Genomic DNA, 26,512 nt, shown 5'->3' with positions numbered 1-26,512 from the left:
TAAACACAATTTGATCTATTTTATCCAAAATGAGTGTTTTTCTCTGCATGACTTACTTAGAACTTCATACTGCTAAGTCTCAAAAAAAGAATTTCAGTGAGTCACAAGTGCTGCAGGATGGCATGATGCCCTTCACAGAAATAACAACTACAGATGCATAGAAAAAACCTAGAATTTGAGAATCTGAAGTTCTTTGCAAAATCTGCAACACTTTTATTATCAGCATTGCTGATAGTACAAATGAGGCTGAAGCAACAGATAAGTGTTCTGGTCCAATGAATTCACCTACTGCTTATGATCCTTCCAGTTGTATTTTTAACTGTTTTGGCATTCCCCATTAAATCTCCCTAAACAGTCTTCTTGCTGGTTCAGTGCTCTCGACCAGGAAGCTTGTGAGTTTGTGAGGATTTGTACTTGATCATGAATGATTCATGAAACGAGCTTAGAAAACTAAGTTTAACATCTTATTCAATGCTGAGGAAAAAAAAGAGCATCTTCTCCCATACTCGTAACAACTTGGCTAAAAAGGAAGAGTCTCAATGTCTCATTTTAAACACTGAAATTCAGAGCATCTGTTGCCTTTCCAGCTAAACCTCATCTCTACTAAGAAGCAAGAGGAAGCATTTTAATTTACTACTGTAGCTGGTTTTGTTTTTCATTCTGCTGATCCATTTGACCGCATCCCAGCAGCAGGCACAGCCGGGCTATTGGGGCACAGCTGACAGCTGGGAACTGCCCATGCTGGTCACCATTTCTCACTGCGCTTTAACCATGCGTTAGATTTTTCTCTAAGACCTCTGTCTGAGATCAGTTGATCTTTTATATATGTTGCAACTGATTCTATATGCTCCTTTGGACAACTGAGAGCTGAAACCCCAGGTTGTTATATTCTAGTGCCTCTCTCCCCTTCTCCTCTCCCTTGACCTCTCTCTGTGCATGGCAGACAGAAGGGTGTGTTTGGCACTCATAGCCTGGGAGCACACAGCACCATTTCCTGCCATGCCTGTTCCACACAGACCATGTTTGGGTCTTGGTTTTCACACCAGTGAAATGGGGATAATTGTGTTGCTTTGATGTGCTGATAAAAGTGCCTTGTGAGAGCTAAATATTTCTTTGTGGAACATGCCATGGCATGTTTGGAAACTCTGTATAGCAAAGGGTAGGTAGACAGCAGAGACATGGATCTGATGAAAAAAAAATCAGGACAAAACAGAAGGAGGTCCATGGTTATTCCTTTGCTGTCCTTTGTCTCCTATTCTAGATCTGCAAGAGGATAAGGAATTTTTTCCTCTTCCTTTGCTGAATGAAAAGACCTCAATACAGCCTACATCTGGGGACACCTGCTGAGAGAATAAAACACAATAAACATGAGCATGCTATGGTGAGAGACGTATTTTGCTTGTACAATAGACATTTTGATCCAGAATTACAGAAAGTTTAAAGCCATAAATTAAAATCAATTCAAATGGTTTTATTATTCAACCTGAGGTTTTTTTGTTGTGCTTTGCGGTTTTTTTAAGCTCGAAAAATTTTGATCTCATGGTTAATAGAATTATGAAAAAGAAGAAAGTACTTCTAAATAAGGTCTTCTAAGGTGTCTCCTGGGACTATGATTTGAAACTGGTCTTGCATTAATTGCAGTTTCTCTGGCTGTTTGTTAGGCCATTGCCATGCTGCGTTAAGGTCTCGATGCTTTTATCTAGCCCTCCCCTATTCCCTGTTTGTTCTTCAGCAAGGATGAGAGGAACCCTTACAGTATGCAAATACATAATGCTTTCTATGCTTCTTTCTTTAGAGACATAAAAGGATTTTTTTAAAAAGGCAAGTTGAATACATGGCAATAAAGACATAAATCTTCAGAAGCAGGCAAGCTACACTCCCTCTGCACTTCACAAATGAAGCATGGTTTTTGCAAAGAAAGAGTTTGTTAGGAGAACCAGAGGAAGCAGGATTTCCATAATGATTTGCAAGAAAAAATTCTGTAACACATGGCACCATATTTCCTTCAGAACTGCAATCCCCTTGGGACCAAATTCTTTACTACTTAATCACTGCAGTAATTAGAGATGATGTTGGCAAGTGTTCATTGAACGTTGTGTCATTTTACATCTTAAAACATTTTGGTGTTACTTTCCATTTCCTTTATTCGGTGTGTTCTGGTCCATCCCCTGGATGATTAGACACAGCTGGCCTTTGCTTTGGGACCAGGTCAGTTTTGCAATTAAGAGCTGTGTTGGTCTGCACTGATAAAACCAGGGACTAAGTAGTTCTATTTATGGTTTATAAATGACTTTTCCACCAAACATTTTTTATAATGACTTGTACACAAGAGACTTGATGTGAAACAAATCTGAGTGAAACAGGATTCCAGCCACAAAAAATGGCTCTGTCCTACAGCGAGCCTTCAGATGTGGAAAACTGCAGTAAAAAAGTATGAAGATGAGACTGCATGAAGCAGAGCTCTGTAGATGGAGAATAATGTTGCAGCACCAAACCTGTGTGCAGAATGTGGCTGTGATTATGAGGAGTGCCCTGGGGGATGTGGGCAGCAAGGGGCAACCATCAGCAGCTTCTGCCTGATACTGCTCCTTCCCTCTCTGCTGCTCTGTGTAGGCTGGCCAATGTCATGTCAGATGAGGAGAAAGGGAAAAGTGAAAGGGCTGTTCAACCCCTAAATCTGTCAGTTGAAACTTCTGTTGGTATGGCTGGGGGGACTGTGCTTGAGTGTTAATAATACATCTGGAAATAGTGCAGCCTGACTTCTCTGCATTTCACTCTGTGCCTGAACCTGTCACTTCAGAAAAGTAGGAAAGGTTCTTACAAGATATCATAATAGCTGAAGACCGCAGGTGTACATTTCAGTTTTCTAAAATCCAAGTGTCATTAACCATGTTGAGTGGCATATCAAGGCAACAGTGCATGGTGGAAGGTCCCTGCCCTGCTCTTGCAGGCTCAGATTGTCCTTTTACACTCTAGATCTTAATCTTCATTTTTCAAAATGTTCATGCGTCTGTTACTTTTTTAAAATAGGCTTTGATGAGGCACTGGAGCCTTTCAAAGGTTAGACTGGAGAGTGCAGCAATGGCCTGGCTGTGATGCACACTTCTCCCTGGCCCCACGTGTTTGAGCTTTCTTTCAGCTGGGCAGGCATTGCAGTGCCCCTCATAATTGGGCTTGGTCTTGGATAAAGACCCTTTCCACTTTCAGTCTCATTTCTTGCAGGCTGAAACAGAAAATTCATCAGATGTAAAGTTCAGCTTAAATGACAATTTGTGTGACTAATGATCTTCTAAAAGACAAGGTGGTAGATTATGATGTCTTCTGAAATGCTTTCAGAGGAGAAAAACACACAGTAAAAATTATATGACAAATATAAAAAAGGGAAAAGAAAACAAAGTTAGTAACATAAGCAAGCACTAGCAGCCATTATGCTTTTAAATTATCTCTCCACAGCCTACAAATCTCTGCTTTGACTCACGCATACCATACATCTAGCAAAGAGAGAAATAATATTTTTTATTGGCACTCAATTATAACTGATATACTACTGTATCATTTTAAAATGTGTGAAAGCTGAAAAGCACACACCCAAAAATTTAAAATGCAAGGAACAGCATATTAAAAGTGATAGAACTTTCTGAGCTGGTTTTATATACATCCTTTTCTCCCCTTATATGCATGATCCAGGCAAGCAAAAAGTACTAATGAAAATCGGGAATGTGTAATAGCTCAAAACCAATTAAAGAAAATTACCTCTCCTTTTAATTCTGCTTACAAGCCTTTTCTGCAATATTGATTATTTTCCAGAGGTAAGTGATAGTATCTATTCTTTCTGCAATTAATCCATATGTTCATTTTGCATGGTGGTTTTAGAAATCCTCTGAGGTCCAGAATTAGGATACTGGTAACTAGAATGAAGCGAATTCTGTGACAGTTTCTAAGAAAAAATCTGGCCAAAGGCTGATTGTGCTGCTGCTGTGACAAAGACATCTAGTAGTGTATTAGTTGTCTGACATACCAGAGGACAGGTTCTGGAATAATTTGAAACTAGAATTCAGATTGCACCTGGCCAATAACTTCCTTTCTGCAACACTAGCACTGAAAATTCCAGAGCTGTGGCTATATGGTAAATGCATGACAAAACCACTGTTTATCATTTTGTTTGCTACTCTTAAATGATTCTGATGTTCCCTTTTTTCTTCCATTTCAGAGTCTGTCACTTAGGAATATCTTTCAAGAGATGATGCTAGGTTTGTACTGCAAGTTGTATCTCTCAGTCTTTGTTACATTCATCACATTTGCCCAACTGATACCAAAGGGGAGTATGTTTTTAAGCGTTTTCGTGTAGACAATTCAAACAGTACTTTCTTTCATTTTCCTTGAGGGCAGGGGCTTTGTCCCAGGCTTGCTCCCTCATGGTTCCCCCAGGAGCCAGGATCCAGATGAATCCTAGAGGCAAGCCCAGTCCTTGCCTCTAGGAAGAAGGACACTCTTTCTCCAGTATTCTGCCATGCTGTATTCTTGTTGTTTTTCTTTTTTTTTTTTCTTTTTTTTTTGTAATGAGAATCTCCTTGTAACACTTGAAGACTGAGTTTAAAATCAGCCTGGAAAGACAAATGGCAGAAATACAGCTGACCTCACCAGGTTTTCTGCTTTTAGGCTCAGGATGCAGTTTGTTACTAGCTGAGGGAAAACAAAGCGAGCCAAGATGCATCCTTTTCTCATTGACATAAATGGCCTATTTTCTCTTCTGAGGCTCAAGACACCCTGCTCCAGGCCTCCCCAACAACAATTTGTGTTCTATAGCAATGATAATTATAAACTAGCCTCTGCTTTTGGTCACTTTAAATCCACATGGTATTTCACACACTATTCTTTGTGCTGTCAGGCATACAGGAATTCTACCATGCTGCAAAAAAAAACCCCTACACTGTAAAAATGAGCTTCACTTTTTAAGTCATGTCAAGTAAATTGCCTTTGAGTGCATTATAAAAAACTGTTATACTTTCTAGGAGAAAAGTTTCCTATTCTATATTTTAAATTTCTGTCTGTTTCTTCAGAAGACAGAAAATCTTTAAAATTTGAAATTATGTTTGTCTATAAAAGCAGTATATTCAGAAACGTTCTCTATATTTTACATGTATTTTACATGAAGTTATAAATTACAACAGTGCCACAATTTCCAGATGTGTTTTATATAAATATGGATTAAGATAAATGTAGCAGGTTGAGCTAAAATTACCAATCCAAATTCCAATGCTTTTCATTATTCAGTTTCTGGATAAGAGCTTAAGCGATGTTTCCTTTAAAGAGATACACCCTGAAATGAGGGATGCCTCCATGCCTTCCAGCCAGGAGACCAAGCAGAGCACGGGTGAGAATCAGCAGCAGTTGTGCAGTGGTTTTGTCTGTGTGAGAGTTATTTATATCCCAGCAGACTGTCACAGGGAGTGCCCCTCTGCTCGGGAGCCTTAGCAGCGAGGTCACGGGCTCCAGGCAGAGGGAGACTGAGTTTCCTTCTCAGGCTTTGATGGACTTTATCAGGCCTCTCTCTGTTACCATAGTTTCCATTTTGTTCTCTAGATAAGAAATGGAAATGTATAGTTCACAGAGGCCTTGATCAGTCGGTTGACATAGGGTCCCTGCCTGTGGTGAGGTTTAAGGGAATGAGAAGTAACTATGCAGAGTCCTGTTGTGTGCAGGTAAAAGTCTTTTCTTTCCTCCTTCCTTTTTTTCTTGCCTTGTTTGCTTGCTTTTAGCCATATCTCTGTTCACAGAAACTTGGTGGGACATCTGAACCACCAGCTAGGTAAAAGGATATCTTCACACAGTTTTACAAGAAGTATTGTCTAGTGATTGTGCATTCAGAAACTCAGCTGTTGCGTGCCCTTTAGTGAGCTTGTTCAGCTCCACCCCTTTTGGCTATGGACATTTTATTGGGAGTCCTACTCACATCACTCTTTTTGCACTGCTGTTCCCTTCCTGTTCTTGGGCTTCCTGCACTTGCAGCTCCAGTCTGAAATTTCAGAGCAGCCAGGGCAGTGTCTGTACTGAAGCACTAAGAAGTTATAAAAGCAGTGGCTGCAGTTAACCACCACTAATGCTACCTCTCTCACAGAAACAGTCATTGCCTTCAAATGTCCTCTCCCTCCCTAAAATCCCAGGGAAGAATCACTGTTCCTTCCAGCACAAGAAAGGCTACATGAAGCTTAGGGACAAGCCTCCACTGCCCATTACTCTCCCTATTTTACTGTCAGTGGAAGTTTCAGATCACTTTATTCTCATGCCAGTATCATTCCCCCTACTTTCTTTATCTCTGGGCAGTGGCCAGGACTTTGGAGTCAATGCAAGTATTGTTGTGCAGAAGCAGTATTCTCTGTCACTGTTCCTTTTACCTTAATAAATAGATACTATCTGCAAGTGAAGGAAGGCAGTATGTGTTTTCTTTTAATTTATTTTGCAGGCACTGTTAAAAGGTAGAGAACTCATTATGTTCCAGCCAGACAGGAAGTTTTATTTACAATTTCTTACCTCAGTGCAGCTGTGGCAAATTATATCAGCCCTTCAATTCGTGCATTATCATTACTTCCTCACTTTCATACCCTTTCCGGAATTACACTACCACTGACCTGATGAACCCATTTTCTTTTAAAATCACTCCTATTTTATGTTTAGAGATTGCTTGGGAAAACTCAACAGCAGCAGCTAAAAGAGCAGGCAGGTTGGCTGTGTATAATCTAAAGGTCAGTCTATTTTCAGGTACTTCTTCAGGCTCCTGCTGAAGAAAGCATGGAGCCATCTGTGCCCGTACAGGTGTCAGAAGTTTGTTCTCGCACACAGCACAAAAGGCAAAGCCAGGGAAAACAGCCACTGACTACCCTGATGCCTCCTCTTTGATCCTGGAGGCTGCAGGGTGCCTGAGAAGATACTCATCCCAGGACACAGCAATTCACCTCCCACCTGCCCAGAAGCCGTGATTCCCCTTTTGTGCTGTTGCTTTGAAGGAAGGGATCTCACTCCCATGCTCTGATAGCAGGACTCAGAGATGGAGCTGGAGTGGATAGGTGTCAGTATGATAGGGATCAATGGCTCTTTGAGGGTTATCTGCCTCTTCTGTAGAAATCAAAACTTTTGCAATTAACCCGTCTGTTCACCTATCCCTGCTAACTACATCATCATGGAACAGTAATCCCAACCTCTAGTTCTGTATTTGTGGGCTACATCTATAGAAATGAGCTCCAGCAACACAGGATCCCTTCCCTTTTCTTGTGGCTCCTTAGCCACTTCTGCCTCTACCTAAAAAACATGCTTTGATACCACAGATACCAAACCTCCAATTCTCCAGCTGGGCAAGGCAGCATAGCAGGATGAAAAGCTTTGTCTTCTCTTGCATTTACAATAGCTTTCCCTTCCAGCCCAAGTCCCTCTTTGGCTCCCTGCATCTCCATCTCCATTGTACATTTTGTGCTCCTTTTGCACAGTAACTAATATGCTAAGATATTAGAGAATATACTAGAGAAATGTGCTGTTTTATTGAGTAAACTCTGAATTGTTGCTGCTCAGTTTGCTGTGAGTTGTGACTTTGCTCTGAGCTATTTTTACCACTGAGAATTGCCAGGCTTTATACCATGTTTTGCACAGGAACTCAGCTGCCCTTTCACTGTTGTGTTTGTAATTCCAAGGAAGCTGCCTGCTCTTGCAAGGTTTCTCTTTCTTTCTCTCTCTTAGTATCCTGTTTAAATACAAGAAATGCAAATAAATGATTTAAATTCTGTATTTTGCAGGGAAACTTCCTGCTGAGACTTCACTTAGACCAACTGATATCTTCTCCCTGCCTGGAGAAAACCTTTGTTCTCGAGACTGAAGACAGGCACTTAAAAGTAAGCCTGTTTGGTCTGCCCCTATTAACCAGCAGTGCTGACAGAGAAAATCGCTTTTCCCCAGTGTTCAGCACTTGCGAACCACAGGATTGAGATTGTTTATTCAGACTGCTTGATTCTTTGGTATCATCCAGTGGGACAGGCTGAGTCACTACTTGATTCTCATTTGTCTTCACATGAAGGTTTCAGCTCCCTTGGACTGCCATGAATCCCAAGCAATGATCCTGGTTTTGTCCTGACAGCCCCCCCCAGGTTTCCATTGGACTTCCTGGACTGGTGGTCAGAGAGACCCCTCCCCTGGACTCTGAACTCCTCCTCTGCTGGGATGATGGGGGAAGGCATCAGCACAAGCTGCCAGACGGCACCACCTGGGAGATTTTGTTTCTTTTTGTGCTGCCCTTCTCTCAGCAGGGCAAGCTCTTGGGGCAGATAAGGATGTATTAAGTGATGGGAAGATGTGTAATTGTCTCCTAAAAGGTGTCAGTTCAGTGTTGCTGCAGATGAGAGGCAACTCTTCTATTTCTGTCCTTAGTCTGAAATAATTTTCCTTGGAATTGCTGAAGGTCCTTCTTTGCTGAATGGGACCTCTGTGTAATGCTAAAAGGAATATTCTGTTAATGTTCTGTTTCCCAACCCTTTGTCTTTCCTTCACCCAAGATAACTGCCAGCATGTTCATGAGTTTTTCATTTGAATGAAATTTTGCTCTAGCTGTGGGCAGAATATAGAAAGAAATCAATAGCTATTAAGATACGTGATACTGCAGGATATGGGATCCTACTGGTAGAAAAAGCAAGGCCCATTTATTTATTCACATACCCGAGTGCCTGCATTCACAGTCTGACCTCACTGCCCAGGTCCTGCTCTTCCCCCAGGTTTTCAGTGGGGTTTTTTGTTGCCAAATGCTGAGCAGAGGATGTTTTGCCCATTGCATTCTGCTATGTTCTGTGCTAGTTTCCTGTGAAAGTGCCTTCAGGTATTTTCCCAGGGCTCACATTTATTTGTTCAAGAACAAGTTAAGAAAGAAGAGTGACTGGAGGTTTTAAAACCCATTTTCTTTTTATCTAGTGTTCTGTTAAAGCTTTCCTCCTAAGCAGCTTACAATAATATAAACAACCTGCAGAAAAAACTTCCTGTCAATCTACTGCTATAAATTCCTGCAAGTCCAGGGGCTTCAGGAGCTGTATATTGCACCGAGAGCCCTTGGAGTCAGAGATAACTATCAGATAATTCACTCCTCTAAAAAATACTCCCCTATATTCAGAGTGAGTGGAGAGCAGGAGGGGGAAGAGGAGATGGGAGGGGATGTGGAGGGGCAGGGTGGGGTACCTGGCGTGTGGGACAGGCATGGAGACCAAGGGACACACATGTGCAGCAGCTGAGTGAGTGTTTGCCTTTCCCAGTGCCCCTGGCTGTTGCTTTACCGGGCTCCTCGGCCGCACACCTTCTGGTTGGCATAAAACACACTTTTCTTCCTTCCAGCTTGTGTGGGTGCAGCACAGGATTCAGCCCCTGAATCACCCCCTGGGGCTGCGTTAGCACAGAGAGCAGCCATGGCTCTGTGCTGCTTCCGCTTTGGAGGGGCTCAGGAGTAACGAGCAAAATCTAATTAAGAAGAGTGAAATACAGTAGGGTAAGTCAGCTGCATTGGAGTGTGAAATGGAGCCATTATAAAACAAAACACTGTATAGCAGCAGCTCAGGAGCTCCACAGCATTGCAGGGTGCTGACAGACTTGCCTGGCACCTGAGCAGGAATGCACCGGTGAGAGCTGGTGATGGGTCAGGCTGCCCTGCCAGGGCAGTCAGCTCCTGCTCAAGGGGCAGCAGGACAGGGGACATGCCAGGGATGAAAAGGGGGCCCTGAGAAAGCACTAGTGCAATCAAAAGAGGAGGGAAAGGAAAACAAGCTGGGCAGTGAGGGGTGATCATGAAGGGCAGGTGTGGAGCAAGGCTGGGCCTTCCCCCCCAGAAAATGAAAAACCCTGCAGCTATTTGAGCACAGGTTTCCATCCACTGGTAATGACTGTGAGAGCTGCTTTGCTCTGCTCTGCTCTCAGGGTGCCACGCTCTGCTCTGGGAGGAACTCAGCAGCTCCATGTGTGTGCAAATTTGCCTCTTTGGTGACAACTTTTTTGAAAAAAACTCCAAACAACACCCTCCCACAACACACACTTTTTGAGCTGTCAGTGTTCTGAGGTCAACAAGTAAACCTTTAAAATACAGAAGTTGTATTTGTTCTTCGTGATGCTAGAATTTATGAAATTATAACATTAGCTCTATTATTTGAATTGATGAAAAAAAGATGAAAAAATTGGTCTTGCTGGAAAAACATCTTGTGAAACAGGAAGGAATGGTTTCATATCCTTAAAATATTTTTAATAGTAATTGCTTGCAGTTGCTTCTCTCTTAAAGTTGGAGAAAGGGCATCTTGAATGCATTACAGTAAGTTCAGCCCAAGTGAATCTGCTTTCAAGTATGCTATAAAGGATACCCACACTAATAGGATTACTACAAAGAGAACTTGTTGTCTTTGTATTTAAAATCCTACGGTTAATTTGTCTTAGTTCCACCCCTCTAAAATTTTTGTAACAAATTTCTATTGCCAGTCATTACTTAATGATGTTTCACTGTTAAATGCTCACAAGAAATATCTAACACCTGCTGGGAAAAATTATCCGTAAAGGTTATCTCAGTAAGGCATGGATGTAAAATGTCAAAGGACAACTTCATCTCTTTCTCCTCCTTCATCCCCCACCCTTTCAACAGGCAGGAAAACCAGGGGAGTGTTTGCAAAGCTGTGCTTCCCTCCAGCCTCTCTTCTCTCTCAAGAGAGCCTTGGGATATACTTATTTAAGCTATCAGGGTGTCCAAAGGTAGAAAACTGAAGGCAGATAAAATTAATAATTTACTAAAGCTTTGCTGGGGAGCAGTAGACCACACCACCCACCACTGTCACTGAAGGACAGCTGAGCAATGAAGGCAAGGGGCACCTCCTGCCAGTGTGGAGGGGAGCAGCAGCCAGGGACCCATTGCCACAGGGGCACAGGAGCACAGGCAGATTAGCCCTGGCTTCAGATGACAACTTGTTGGCTGCAGTCCCCTTTTCTTATGGTTTCAGCACTCTGCTGTTCCCATGGTCTGGAAAAAATGTGGCTAAACTCTTCACTTTGTGGCTCCCACAAACCCCACTGTATTTCATGCACTGACTTCTGTCTCAGTGGGATGTAGTAGGGTTTCCAATCCTGCCTCCAAAACCAAGACACTGCAGACCAACTGAGAGATTCAGATTCAAATAGTGAATTTTATTTTTTTTCTTGCTACATTTAGATGTTTTGGGGGGAGTTGTGTTTGATAACTGCTAGTATTTGTGAATACACCTGTTAATGTAGGTGGTAGACCTATGCAGGAGATCAAAGCTGCTCACAGAAAGTGAGCAGGATCAGTTTTATGTTCTACCCCATATTTCTCCAAAGCAGCAAGGTAGAAAATCTTTGTGCTTCTGAGATCAACATTCATTCTCTAGAATAGTCTAGGTGTTTGTTCTTAATCATCTGTGTTACTATCTGTGGCCTGTTTGTAGATGGAGAGTCAGCAGCAGCAATTATAATCCATCCTAGCTGCAGTCTTGGGCCTTGTGTGCTGGTTTTGCCTGGGGTGCAGAAAATCTTCTTCCTCTTCCTTCCATGAAGCCAGCAGTCCAAAGCTTGGCACATTCTGTACTTTGCAGGGCTGTTTTTGACCTGTGTCTCTCTTGCACCTTACAGCAGGAACTCCTGGTAGCTGAGTGTGCTCTTTGTTGTTCCCACTCAGTGGCTTTGTGCAATTGTAGAGCCCCTTCACATGGCTGATCATTGTGGCACCTCGTTGTGAGTGCTAGCAAGGGCTCACAACTGGCCAGGCAGCTTTGCAGTGCAAACTGATTAAAACAGAAATGTTCTGGAAACCAGAGGATCTGAGAGTCTGAAGGTCTGGGATTTGTGACTGCAGAGATTTTTCATTGGTAAATGCAGCCCATGGCGGGAGACACACTGGTCAAGGTCAGAACTTCAGCATTTTTGTCTTCTCAGTTCCTGGTATTTCTCATATTGATTTTACCTTTTCTGTTATTTGAGTTTCACATATTTATTTACTTTGTCTCCTGTAGCCAATGAACAGAACAAGTGTCTGATTATCAGAGGTCTGATTGCATTCAGTGGCTGAGTGTTACAGCCAGTGCTCTCTGCTCTTCCTCCTGAGTATGCTGTGTTGTGTATTGATGGAACTGGGTAAAATACCTCTTGTGTATCTCCTGGAATCAGCCCAAGGCAGTTTTGCCAATGCAGTGTCTCTCTGTCAGTACCATCTTTCCTGTCTTGATATTTCTGTGACACGATTTTTTTTCTGCCCACACAATGTCTTGATAATGATGTTTATTGACTCTATCTGATAGAGGCATTTTGCACCTATACCAAAGAACTTTGGAGCAAGGAAGTCTTTACAAAATCCCAGAAAACCTGTCCAGGTAAAGTTTGATGTGTGACATGTGTATGCATGTTCCCATTCATTGTGGTTTTAGATAAGTGTGCTCATGATGGGCAACAAAAGCATAGAAATACCTTGGGAGTATGAAGGGACTGTTTCTGTTCCTTAAGCTTTGATAACATGTTGACATCCTTAGTGAAACTACAGAAAGGTCGATATCCTTTGCTGTCTTTTCCAGTGACATGTTTTGGAATATTTTTCTTTTTGTTCACATGCCCTCTCTGTTCTCAGGTGAATACAGTTGTAGCTCTCTCTTATGGACAGCTCTTCTCTGTTTTGTGCTGTGTCATAGAGATACAGATATCTGACAGCTGCAAAACATGCCTCAGAAAATTCACTGAATCCTGGTGGTGTGACAAGCAAAACCCTTGAAAATCCCCACTGCTTTTGTAACTGCATAACAGGAAACCCCTGATGTTGGGTTCATAAAGGATGGCTTTGCAGGACTCTGAGAAAATCCTCACTGTGGTTTTGGAGGTTTTAAAAAATCTCTGCTATTACTTTTGTAACAAAGTTTGCATCTCTTTTCAAGTTTGTGACCTTGCCAACATGAATGCATACAAAACTTCATCAGTGGGATGACATATGTTTTGTATTTTTTTTTCTTAAACAGTCATTTTCCCTCGCATCCTTGTCCCTTATCCCAGTCTCCCCTGCTTCTTTTTCTGCAATATATGAAAGCTTTGGCTCCAGCTGTTCTGTTGTTTGGAAAGATCTCAACACAGCTGGTGATTGTAGGGAGAAATGTTGTTTGATGGGCACAACAGGGCCTGAAGGCTGCTAGCAGGTTCCTGGTCCTGACCCTGCTGGGGCAGGCTCTGTGCCAGGGTCCTGTCTGGGTGTGCCACAGGGCTCAGCTCTGGCACCGTGGCACTGGTGCCTGCTGCCACCCCTCAGCTCTGAGACACCAGCTCTTCCCACCCTCAGCAAGTCCCTTCACTCTTCTAGTGCTTGTGTTTCCCTGGGCTGCCTACAGACCTGCCAAGTAAGGCAGATTATTATTCTGGACCCTCTTTTTCAGTGTGAGTGTTGGGAAGGGAAGTAAGGTGTAAGCCTTTCCTCTGCTGGGATCACAGTCACTGCTCTTACTGTGGTTTCCCACTTGGCACATTGTTTCCCTTTCCTGCATTAATCCCAAAAGTATACAAAGGTTTCTCATAGGGCTGGTTGTGTTATCAGATATCTTTGTAATTGCAGGAGCATGAGCTGTGGGGTGCACATCTGTATCCCCCCAAACAACTCTACTGCAAAGAAAGTTTCTCATTATATTCTTAAGTAATAAATCTTTTGCAGCCCCCCCCCCCCCCATATTGTTAATATTCATCAGGGAAGGGATAGTCAAGAGCAGAATCCACAGAAGGGTTGCATGTATGGTCACAGAAGCAGAAGGGTTGTCTCAGAGCTGGAGCACCCTCTGTGTCCCATAAATGTCTCCTGAATCTGTGCATCGAGGCCATCCCTGAAAGCTGGGGGTATTAGCAGCAGTTCTTGTGCACCAAATGAACTCAAGCACAGATTCTCTGTTGCTCACCCACAGCTTTCAGGTGCTCATTCCCTTTTTTGCCCTTGATCTGCATGTATTTGGACCTACTGACTTGGAGGGAAAGGGCTTGTGTGTGGATGTGGCTTGCCAAGGAGCCAGCTTGCAGCACACTCTCAAAATGGAAAAGCTCCTCTTTCTGAATGTTTTCTGCAAGAATAGCTGAGATAATCAAGCCTTCAAAGCAAATGGAGGGAAAAAAAAAAAACAACCCTCAAACTAAACCTCAAAATTTTAACAGGGCTATTTCCAAGCTCTGTCAGCAACACTTAAGTGAGCTGGGACATCTCTGAGAGCAGAAGATGTAGGTGGAAAAATTTTAAAAAAACCAAAACAAAAAGGGAAAAGTATATGCACAGCAGGCCTGTGAAATAGCAGTGCTAGAAGACAAGTTTTAAAGGTCAGAATTATTATAGGGCATTAATTAGCAGACTGATAATGCTCAAATTGCCTTAGCAAATTTAGACACTGTGTAAGGCCACATGCTGCAAGGGCTGCAGCCACCTGAAAAGAATTTGGACACTTTAACAGAAAATATGTCCTGCTCAGAACAGAGCTAGAAGAGCATAATGACAAAACAATGTGACTTCCCTAAAGTAATTAGGAGGTGGTAGTGAGAGTAAATAAGCTTTTACAGAACATAGTGAACTAAATGAGAGCAAATAAACTGTGTGCCAGTGCAGGAAGAGAAGGTAGCTAATCCTGGATTTTAACAGTGGTACTTGAGCTGCTAGCAGAAACAAACGTGTCATTGCAAAGCAGGGGAATTACAAAACAGATTGAATATATTTATTTACCAGTTCCTGAACCCAAATATTCTCCAACCATAAGAAGTCTTTGATGCATTAGTGAGGTCTTCATTTGGCCCCTAGAGAGCTCAGGTAGGTTACATAGTTGTCAGGGATAGTACTTACCATGCATTTACATTTCTAAGTAAATGAATAAAAAGTAAATCTGAAACATAATTATTTTTTCTTGCTCTTAAATTCAAAGTAGATCATGGCTGGACATGTATTCCTTGCAATTCAGGAGTTATTTTACTACTTCTTTTTGATAATATATTGGCTAAAGAAATACTTAGATACTTATTTATCTGGTAATTTTGTGCATCTTTTAACAAGATAGTAGCTTGTTGGAGGGGAGTAATAACCAACTCTTAGTTTTCTTCCTTTTTATGGGTGGCTGAACTGCAGAATTATAACTGAAATTTGAAGATGGTTATATTTAGGGAATTGGCTTCATTCATTGTAGATAGAGTATTTCTGAAATTTGGAGTATCATTTGGCTTCCATCTCCAGCCTTTCAGCTTGTAAAAGTGCACAATGCAGGACAGGTATGTGAGTGTATTTGTGCTCAACCTATCTACAGATATAAAGGTTTTGTATATCACACATACATATGGAAGACATGTATGTGTATGAGATATATATATATGTGTCTGTGTATTTGCCATGAAATGGTTCTAGCACTGCAACATTATCTTCAATTACCTGTTAGAGGCAGTTGTGAAAACTATATCTAATTTGTCTTCTCAAGTGCATGAAGAAAGTTCTAGTTAATGCTTTACTGTGACTTCTGTGATAGAGTACAAAAAGAGTTGGAAGGAGAACCATGTCTAATGTTTTTCCATTATGAATTTCCATTGAATTGGCTCAACAGTCCAAGATAAAATCAGCTGAAAATTTCTTTTTTTTTTTTTTCTTCATTTTTGATGGGGACACGTAGATTGAGGTTAGAACTCTCCAAAGATTATCTGCTGAGTGCCAGCTTTTAATGAATCTCATTTGTTTTCTTGATTAAGTCGGCTATTACCCCTGTTTAGTCTTGTCATGAGCCCATTAGCCAGAATTTTCATATCATGGTTTAGAAGAAAAATTAGCCTAGAAGAGCAGCAGTCATCATCAGTCAATTTTCAGTGTATTTAATATAGTTTACAATTTATGAATTCAGGAACCTGTAGCCTCATACATATCTATTAAAAAAAACCAACAACCTGAACAACTGTTCTTTGTGGTGAAATTCACAGGCCAATAAGGGCTGCAGTCAAATACCAAGTCCTGGTGATAATGTTGTGTATCACTTGTTTACACACAGTCACGAGGGCTGCTTGGTGAACCTGCATATGTCAGGTCTAGGATTTGTGTGACAGAAGTTTCTTTAGCAAGAATTAACTCTCAAAAGGTTTGGCCTCTTATTTTCAAAAGATAGGTGTACAGGAGGCTTACTGAGGTAACAAAGTATTCAAGAGCTTTGGAAGTGCTTAAAAGCCATGTGATGGGTACAGTGAAAAGTGTACACAGGTGTAGCAGGGTTTCTGAAATTCTTGACTTTCTTGAAAATGTTATGAGAATAACCCTTTAGGAATTTAAATATCTTCATCCCATTTCAGAGTCTCTAAATTAAAAGAGCAGCATAGGGTGAGGAGTACTTTTAAAATGACATTTTGTAAATTTCAAGGGATGCCATTTCAGCCTCTCCTGGAAGTGTGAAAACTTGGACAGTGGAATTTGCAGAACTGCCACAGAAGTATTTCAGTGGTGAAAAGAGCCAGAATGAACTGCAGCTGAATCAGGGGTTGTGCCCTGCCATTATCCTGTAATAGGAAACATGACTTGGCCACGTGCATGGAAGCCAACATTTCAAATATTTGGACATAATGGCATTACTTAATATTACCCATTTAATGCCCTCTTTCTCTTTTCTTGTTTTCTTTGTGCCACTCTAAATGACTAGGCTGGCCTGCTGGCATTTCCTTTTTTCTTTCTGCTTTTGCTGCTTTCTATCTCCTTTTCTGTAATTTCTGAAACTGAGTGGGATCTTGATGCTTAGAGCTCCCACATTGCTTTGTATTGGATGAACAGTGTGAGCAACATCCAGTAATCAAAGTGAAAACAGCTCCAATCATATCACTGTTCCACAGGAGCTCCTGAAGATGCCTGGAAGAATTCGCTGCATTTCTGGCCCCAGAGGCTGTTATGGAGATAACCAGTTGGTTATCACAGTTTGTTTTTCTTTCTTTCTTTCTTTTTTAATTTTTTTCTCTAAACCTATGGAAATTACTGAAGGAAAAATCTTTCCCCTATCCTTACTAGAGTTGGATCAAAACAGAAGGACCCATTTCAACACTAACCACATCTAAATTACTTAATTTCTTGGCTGGATGGCAGAGAAATATCTTTACAGAACTGGTAAATGACCATGACTACCTCTCAAAAAAATTATCTCCTAAGAATAATTCAGATGCTGTAAGAGAAATGCACTCTTACAAAAAGCAGCTTTTCCAAACCTTTGTAGTCTCCCTGCACAATATTCTCTCTAGCTACAAGCCTCCCTTCCTTTAGTAAATGTATTATAACCCTTTCAGTCTGTTCTGCTTTAAGTACTCAACACCATGAATCTATAACAAGGTTATGGGTGAGTAACAGTTTAAATTACTTTCAAATACAGCTGAAAAGCCTATTATAGATGCAACCTTGAACTTTAATTGTATAAAGGCAGCTACTTCCTTAGCATTCACACTAGTGATAAGAGTTTCTTGCTTGTAAGTCTGCCGGGACTTTCTGGCTGTGTTGGCAGCTATTTATTCTGCCTCTAGACTTTGAAAAAAGAAATGCATATGTTTAAACACTGTAACATCCCAATATCTATTGAAATTTGTAATGATGAAGGTTGTAACGTATTTGAGTCGGAGAAGCCAGTCTCATTGATTATATGTTATTCTTCCTGCTATTTTCCTAGGCTACACAAGAGGTTGCTGAAATCCAGCGTTTGTTTCCAGATATACATTCATGCTTTTTAAGGAAATGATTGTAAGGAGCTGGAGAACCGTTGAAATGATGTTGCTCAAAGATTTCCCAGCATTGGCACAAGCTAAGCAAATAAGGGTAAGCTCAAAGGATCCATGTAAGGTAAACAAAGAATCTCCTTAAGGCTGGCTTATAGTTGGTAATGGAAAAATCTGGGAGTGCTTTTGTGGTGTCATAAGTGCTTTTGTGGTCTCATGGTTTCAAAGCTTTTTGGTACTTCTGATTGAAAAAAATCACTACCAAAACAAAACAAGCAAGACCCAAACAAACCCACCCAACGTCCCAGATCAGTGTGTTGGACTGGAACGCCCATGGGCTGGAAGCTCTCTTCACAGCAATGGCCATAGGCATGGACTTGATGGAGGGATTATTTCCAGAGCTGAAATTTTGTATTTCATACCCAAGACAGGGTTCCATGGGTACGGAACTTCAATGGGAAGCTCCATTAAACTTTACAATAAGGGTAGCTGCAGCTAACATCTCAATGAGGGTGGAAGTGAGGTTGCTGCTCACGCAGTGCAAACAGCTTACAAACATCCCAGCCACTGGTATCAGCCCAGGGTCTGCTCAGTCCTGGAGCAGCTGAGTAAAACACCAAGTGAAGTTTTATTTGTTTTGTTTTTACCAACAATGAGCCATGCTATCTCATGTTTGTTAAGCAGAGGTATAAAAATTTTGCCTCGAATATATTTGATCAAATAATTAACGTCTTCTTTAGATTAAAATACACTTATCAAACTAATAAACTTTCATTAAATCAAGAATAATGGGGTATGAGTATAGCTCCCAGAGAGGTAAAGATGGAGAGCCCTGTAATCCTTCCACTGCCTGCAGTATTCCTTGAGCCTCCAAGACACAAAACAATGCTCTGAGCCACTGGTCCCTCTGTGGGAGCACGTTTGCTCTCCCTTAGTTGAAAATTTAAAGGCATTTTTAGGCTTTAGAGTTCGATAGTTATTGTCCATTTTAGCTAAAATATTCTAATTCAGAGTATTAGAACACAAAGAGTAACACTTGGAAAAAGAAAATTGGATTCAGAGTTGCCCTGAAGTTTTGTGATCCCTAGGCAGAGATTTGAGATCTCTGTATTTCTTCTTCATTCAGAAAATGAGATGCGAATTTTAAAAATGAGACACATTTTGGAAGATTATTTTCTAATTTTATAATTCAGCTAATGAAATGCAGCTATGTGAATACAGCACGTGTTATTAATTAACAGGAAGATGAATGTCCTCTTTAGGATACTTATCAGCAGCATTGGTGCAGAGGTGTCAGCAGGAGCACTGTGGTGACAGCATTGGGGTATTATGTAATTTTGCATGGACCAATCCTGAGTAATATTGACTTATTGCAACTCCTACATCAGCTCAGCCCATTCCTCTTACCCAAAGCCTTCCCATCTGAAAACCAGATTAATTTCTAGGAAGAATGTAATGAGACAGTCCTCATGGTGTGGGCTTTTGACTGATTAAACAGTCATATGTCAAGTCCCTTTATGGTGCCACAGAAGAAAGAAAAACTAGTGAAAAAAAGAGAATTGATATACTACATTGAATAATAAACAGTGTAATTTTCCTGCTATATTGTAAGCTGGTAGAAATGTCTAAAAATGCAAAGAAACATTTTACCTCCTTAAATGTTTTTTATTTTGAATAATGAACAATTATGCATCTTAGAGGGGGTTAATTTTGTGAGCAGAATATTAATAATTTATGAATGTGTTAAAGGTATTGATCATACAAGAGCAGAAGCATTATGCTTGAGCTCTTTCTGTAATCCATTAAAAAGGAAGTAAATTGCTTCAGTTTCATACTAAAATATGAGGCTAGCAGACTGTAGTTTAAAACATATGTAAAGTTGTTTTCCTGTTTAAACTGCAGTCATCCATCGTTGGTGTGGTGGTAGCACACAGGGATTTGCTGGGACTCAGCCCCAGACAATCAGCCCAGAGGCTCTTTCTCCTTCTTCCAGTGCCCTGCCCATGCCCGCTGCTTGCTCTGGGCACCTTCAAGGGCTGATCTCTGCAGCCACAGCAGCTGGGCTCCATTTCACCTGATTGTAGCCTGTTTCTGGGCTTGGGACACAACCCTTGGAGGTTAGCAGGAGTTATGTGGATTCTCCTGAAGAAATGGTGGGGAGATATCAACTGTGGAACCAGATTTATAGCTTGTCTGTTTTGGTTTTTACCAGCCCTGACCATTTTTTTCATGGTTGAGCACAAATACCATGAACATTGTATTTATGCAAGGTGAATACTTACAGCAAAATCCATAAGGCTTCTCTGGATCCAGGAATCTTCCCTGAATTTAACTGCATCAGAGACTTAGGTGGCTTTGAATTGTTACCCCCTTTTATCATGGTTGCATGAATAAAGCTTTAATCCTCAGGCTCACGATTGTAGGGTGTTTCTGCCAAGAAGGAACATGGGCATGGAAACCAATGAGTGCAATTCCTCTCCTTCTATTCCTGTTCTAAGGTAGAAGAAAGAGCTATATAAACCACAGGAAATAAATAATTGGTGAATAATTTTATTAATCAAATTCCTTCTAGACCACCAATCTCATTATTTGTTTATCAGCCAGGCTTCTACTAAATCTATTCACAATTAAAAAAAAAATTACCAAGTGAACAGTATTGACCCAATCCTTAATTAGGGCCGCTTAGATGTCTTGTATAATTAACTGGACTTTGTTCATAATTATTTCCTGATAGTTGGAATTGTTTTCCACAAGTAACAGAGCAATAGTAATGGTAACACCAAGAAATCTTTGATTTTTCAGAGTAGAATAATGACTTGGCTTATTGTGCTTAAGTTGCATAAGACTTTTTTGTTCCCACTGATAGCTAAAAGTAATCACATCAATTTGTCTGGGCCACACAGGGAGGTTTTGCAAAATCAGTTCTTTCAATGTAGAAATACGTATGCATCCAAATATTTGAAATGTGTCTGTGGCTCCAATCTATGGGCCTCTTGGAAAGAGGTGTTTGCTAGACCACTGCCTTGGATTTCAAGACAATGAGTGTCTCCTCTAATATGAGAAAATCGTAGTCATGCTACAACTCAGGGTTGTTTGGAATTCATTATGAAGCTGCGTGAAAGAGCATGTGGGTTAAAGAGGTGCACTGCTAATTAATGCCTTTACTCCTAAAGAAGTAGCTCCTTGCTCCTGGGGTTAGGCAGAGTGTGAGAAGGAAAAGAAGCAGGCAGTTGTCTGCAGGCTCTTTCAGGCCTGAAACAGCAGATGAGTACATGTGAAGTTTAGGGAGACAAGCACCAGCACAAGGTGTAACTCATTGCCACCAAATGTGCAACAGCCCTAAGGCAGCAGGGCTGAATGTGTATGATCAGAATAAGACTTCTTTTCTAAAACTCCAGACTTCAGAAGACCAACAAGGGTTTTCTTTGTATAATTTTCTGTGAGATTTGCTTAACCTGAGTAGTCTTCCCACAAGAGGTCTTGGATGGTGCTATGTTGTGTTCAGGCTAGAAAACACAGAATGAGTTATAACAATTATTCATCTGCCTCTGTCCTCTCTTCCTGGCAAAGATGCCTCTGATCTGCTCATCTATAAAGAGCCTGGTGAATTTGGGTCATTGCTTTCAGATCACCCTGTTGCCACCAATGTAGCCAAAGTCCATAAGCAGTTGAGCACTTTCAGGATGTTGGGAGGATGTGAGCAGTGTGACTCCTGGAGGGTGGAAAGCATGGTGGGCTGTGTTGCCCTGAAAGCCATTCCTGTTTGCATCCTGCTCATGAATCCACTGACCCATTGCCTATGCATTTTATGTTACTAACTAATGTCTAATTATTTTTTTACTGTTAAATTCCTTGCAGCTCTCTTTAAAGTTTAGTAGGTAAGAAGATTAAAACATAAATGCCATTAAATATGCTTTAAATATCAAACCTATTGAAATACTTCCAGGTTCTGTATCCTCTTAAAAAATAATCCCTATTCAAAACAGAGAGGAAATGTCATCTGCATTAGTGTCTTCTGAGTTTAAGATTGGATTACATGGGGAATTATGTAAAATAGCTTTGGAAATCTGATAATTAAAAAAACTTTGGACTATGTTATTTATGACATTTTAAACCTCTGTAACGTTTGGGGATGTTTTCTGTGCCGTACGTGTGCTGTTAACTTCACATGTAAGATTTTCTTGCATAACTTCGTGTGAATTAATGGTCATAGAGTCTGAATTCAGACTCTGTGTGCTGGGATTTGAAGGCAATTACTGGATCTACATGAAGTTAAAGCTGGGGTGTGGGCAGATCAGGATGTTGCTCTCAGCCGCTTTGTGGGTTGTCCTCTGTCTCCATAGGAAAGTCAGGAAGAAATGAACCAGAGGCTAATGTTAGCTGAATTACTTAAGAATGTCCTCCCATATCATCCTGTATTGGAGCCCCACAACATCCCCAAAAGTCCTCAAAATTTCAGTGCCCATTTATTAATGAGCACAGTTACTCCACTGGGTCCCTCTGAAAAGGGCAAATGAAGTCCCATTACAGCCATTCCAGTTTGCACATTTAAGTGTTGTAGTACAAAAGGCAAATGGTCAGGACAGGGCTGTGTCGCAGACATTTTTTCATAGAAATCCTTTCTTTGGGATTTGTTCATCTTCTGAGAAGCTGAGGCCCCAGAAGAAGAACAAATCCCAAAGAAAGGATTTCTATGAAAAAATGTCTGCGACAGGGCTGCTTGGCTGCTCCAAGCCCTGCAGGTTGTGTCCAACACTGAATGCCAGAGCATCTATAGGATATTTCCATTGATCTTCCACCAGAGCTGGGAAATGAAGGGGTCCTTGCGTCAGTGTGAAGTGCCAGGGAACAGAGCTCATTTCTGGGAAGGGCAGACAGGATTTCTCTCCAAGGCTGGTAGATACTCTGCTTTGTGGGGCAGAAAGAAAAACACACCAGCTTGGTTTCTTGCATCAATGAATACACAGCACAGGCTTTGGCAAAATGTCACAAGACCTGGAGGAGAGTACTGAGATGGACCCTGGAGCCTGGGTGTGGCCTTGCCATCTCTCTCTTCCCAGGATACACCCATCCGGGGCCACACAAACCAGGATGGCTCTCTCTGTCTCTGTGGTCACCTCCCCAGGCTGTGGCTGTGGCTCCCTGTGCCTTGCCCCTCACAGCAGCTGAGCTGGGAGCCACGTCCACTTATGCAGAAGTGCTCCTGATAAATATTGACCAGAAAACTTAGCATAAATATGCAATGAATCTATGCGCCAGTGGGAAATGTTAAACCAAACATATTTAGGACAGAGGCTTTCAAAACAGGCCAGGAAAATTCTTTTTCCAGCAAGAGGTGATATGAGCCTATTCTTTCTTCAGCTGGCTAAGCAACAGCAGGAGTGTTTCCTACTAAACAGCCTCATTAGCATAAGAATAACTACAGGGTAAATTTTCAAGCTCATTCCAAGTGAATTCAAAGGGAGGGGGGGAAATATTCTTTTAATATGCGCAACTCATGCAAACAATGATATGAAACTAATTCATTTCATCATATTATCACCATATCATATTAACTTAAAAGAAATAATAATGCAACATGGAAATGTTTGCATATTAGAGAGAACTCTCATTGTACCCTATTAGCACCATATCGTATTAGTATTAGTATTGCATTAGGCTATTATGCTACAGTGCTAAAATGATGAAATCCCACTGTGAAAACTGATATTGAATTCTTGTAATGTTTCGGAACCATTTTTAGCACTGAATATAAATAATTCATGGGAGCATATCTAATGAATTGATGAAAACCCCCCATCCCTTGACATTGTGAGAGTATTTATGAATGTAAAGTCATGAACAGGATTTTTTTTTTTAATGGAGATGCACTGGGACTGAAATATCTGGCTTATCACTTGACCCAGTGTGCTTATGTCACACAGAGCATCGGGTTGAGTTGCCACATTTCTCAGGTAACACAGCAAAGGTGGCATCTAAGAAGTGGCCTGTTCCAGGATCAGGGGTGCACAGCTCACCTTTACAGATGGGCTGCCTGCAGGACATGCTGAGACCCATGAGCAGCCAGACCCTGTCCAGCACAGGGTCACTGCACTAATGCCACTCTGGTCCATCTGCATTGACTTCTTGAGTTGTTAAGATCTGAGACTAATGGCTAAATGCTAATGAGAAAATATGTATTTGCCTCACAGGCTTTTATGGAATTATCCTTTCACTTACCCAGCATTTGGTGCTGTTGTGTGATTGCAAGGGTAGTTATTACCACAAGCAGTGCTGAACTTTGTTTTATGCAGACATATTGCTGGCAGACTGGATCCCATGACTCTTTAGGAAGGTAGAGGGCTGTATGATGAACTAGTAAGCGTTAACTCAGCCTTTAAGGGCCCCATGAGGAACAGCTGAAGCAGACAGCAGTGTCTGTCCCTGTTCCTGGGAGGAGAGAGCGGCTGTGCTGGCACAGGAAGCAGGTGAACTGTGTTCTGGGTTAGTCACTGATTTATGATCTAAATTGCCATCACCTTGTTCCTTTCCTGCTGCTCTCCAGCATGTCTTGGCCTATGCAGCAGATCTCTCCTCTCTCTCCTCTGGCTCCTGCATTTGTGTCTGATTGCATGCAGCACTGATGACCCTCAATCTAAACCATGGTGCTGCATGACCTGTAGGAGAAATGGTAACAGGGGACCTCTTCACAAATCCTTCAGTTTCTTTCTCACTGAGGTGTAAATTCAGAGCAGGAGATGCAGGGAAAACAAAGCTGGATTACTGTTTCCACTGCTTTCCAAAAGCACATGAGGACACTGGCATGCTGTGTACCCTGCCTGCCAGGCTCAGAGAGAAGAGCCCATGTGTGCCATGTCATGAAAGTTTATTGTGCTCTTCAGGCTTGTCCTTTCTTCAGCAGTCTGGGATGCATCTGCTGTGCTTGCAGTGGGAAACATCAATCAGGTGGGAGGAATGACTCTGGTTTCAGTGCATGAGGCAGCAATGTGGGGGAAGTTTCTCTAAAGGTCATCAGGAGTCACACACTCTCAATACTTCCACCTAGTCTGGAGATTTCAAGGAAAAAATACAGCAGCAAGCTGGGGGATGTTTTTGATTTTGCAGGATGCAAGGTCAGAGCATTGTGACCTTGTTCAGAGCAGAGAAGGAGCTGATGGCAGTGAGATCCCAGGAACAGCATTATGCAGAGTAAGAGCAGGTGAAGAAATATGAACTGTATCCTGTAAGCCTTGACAGATGTGTTATGCACATGGTGTTTGCTTCACAACTGACTTGAACAATGAATCCATGCAGGAGAAGTTTGATGGTAGGGTAGTGGGGGAGTGTTTGTTTTCTCTCTGTTCATTTTTTTCCTCACACACAGGTTTGGTTTTCTGTTCTTTCCTCTAGAAAATACTGCTATAATCACTGCAGAGATGGAGAGTTCTGCTTAGCTCCCATCTTTGTATTCAAAACTGGAAAAATTACAAGTGCTCGAAGTTTATCCTGTCCAGGTAAGCTCCTAGTTTTCACTGGTAATATTAAATTACACATATGTTGCTAGTGAAAATAATTTCAGTTCTTCCTGTAGTCAGTATATAAAGTGTATAAATAACATGTTTGAGAGCTGTTTTTTTTTTCCTGTGCTGTGTTTTTCTGATAAGTTGAATACCAGACCTAACATTTATTTATAAGGTAGCTAGAAGAGAATTTTCCTCTGAGAGTAGCAGAGACACTTCAGTGTTCACCTAATTCATACTAAAAGCAATGGATTTTTTTGTGGAAGAACCACAGTAGCAACACATGCCATCTCTATATCAGCAAATAAAAACATGCACTTATTTCACCAGGATAGATAGATAGATAGATAGATAGATAGATAGATAGATAGATAGATAGATAGATAGATAGGAAATAGACCTTAAGTTAACTAAACAGCCAGTAATTTTTTGCTATGCTTCCAAAGCAGTATTTTAAATAGATTCCAGCAGCTTGTTGTGGCTTACTGAATTTGTTTGTATGGGTCAGTATGGCCTAATTTTTCATGTGGAAGCTCTTCTCCAGTTATACCTGTGGATCATTTAAGGTAAACGTGACAATTCATGACTTTTTTTCATAACTATAAATATCGGACATTTACAAATTGCACCTTAACCTCCAAACATTTACTCCTACAATTATCATTGAATGTTGTGGTAAGCTGGAAAACAACTGTTGCTAGTGAAGATCACCATATTTTGTTGGAAAAGTGAGTGAGATTGTGGCTGGGATGCTCCCTGTGCCCAGGAAGGAAAACTCTGTGCTCCTGCAGACACAGGAGGTGGGTCCTGGCCTTGGGGCAAAAGCAATCCCCAGGGATGGCGCCCACGGGCGTTTGCAGTCACTGCCTGCACTGGGGCTTGCTCTGAGCACTATGGAGGGAACATCCCTGGCTGATTTCCCTCCTGTCCTTGCTGCTGGCACCTGCCAGGCTGCAGAAGGGGGAGCTCCCACTCTGGGGAGATGCAGTTTCCTCTGCCCATGAAGTAAACTGCATCCTGTGAGCTGTTTGCCAGGCAACAGGTATGGTGTATCCCAACTTTAGAAAATGCCTTTTCCATTGTTAACTAAAAATTGCCATGTGCTTTATTAAAATTCTGGCTGTTGCAGTGAAATATCTAATGGAAAATATTATTGCAGATTGGACTGTTTCAGTGCTGGCATTATTTTTGACTTTCATGAACAGTTCTTTCAGCAGCATATTGGATCTCCCACAGAGATGGGTATTCAAACTGTTTGAAGCCTACTGTTTTCTGGGCACAGTGTTCAC

General features: G+C 41.4%; 1 long non-coding RNA gene across 1 annotated transcript in view; it reads left to right on the top strand.

Annotated features, from left to right (window-relative positions):
• Window positions 1–26,512, top strand: part of LOC135451138 (uncharacterized) — a 175,282-nt gene that overhangs the window by 139,246 nt on the left and 9,524 nt on the right. Inside the window, exons 26-27 of the long non-coding RNA XR_010441228.1 lie at window positions 17,679–17,824; window positions 25,114–25,217. This is a non-coding gene — a long non-coding RNA (uncharacterized LOC135451138). The remainder of the gene's footprint in view (window positions 1–17,678; window positions 17,825–25,113; window positions 25,218–26,512) is intronic.

Source organism: Zonotrichia leucophrys, chromosome 8, assembly GCF_028769735.1.
Source record: "Zonotrichia leucophrys gambelii isolate GWCS_2022_RI chromosome 8, RI_Zleu_2.0, whole genome shotgun sequence".
In the NCBI taxonomy this organism is placed as follows: Eukaryota; Metazoa; Chordata; class Aves; order Passeriformes; family Passerellidae; genus Zonotrichia; species Zonotrichia leucophrys.
Note: the sequence above shows the minus strand (reverse complement) of the source record. Positions and strands in the feature narration are given on the sequence as shown.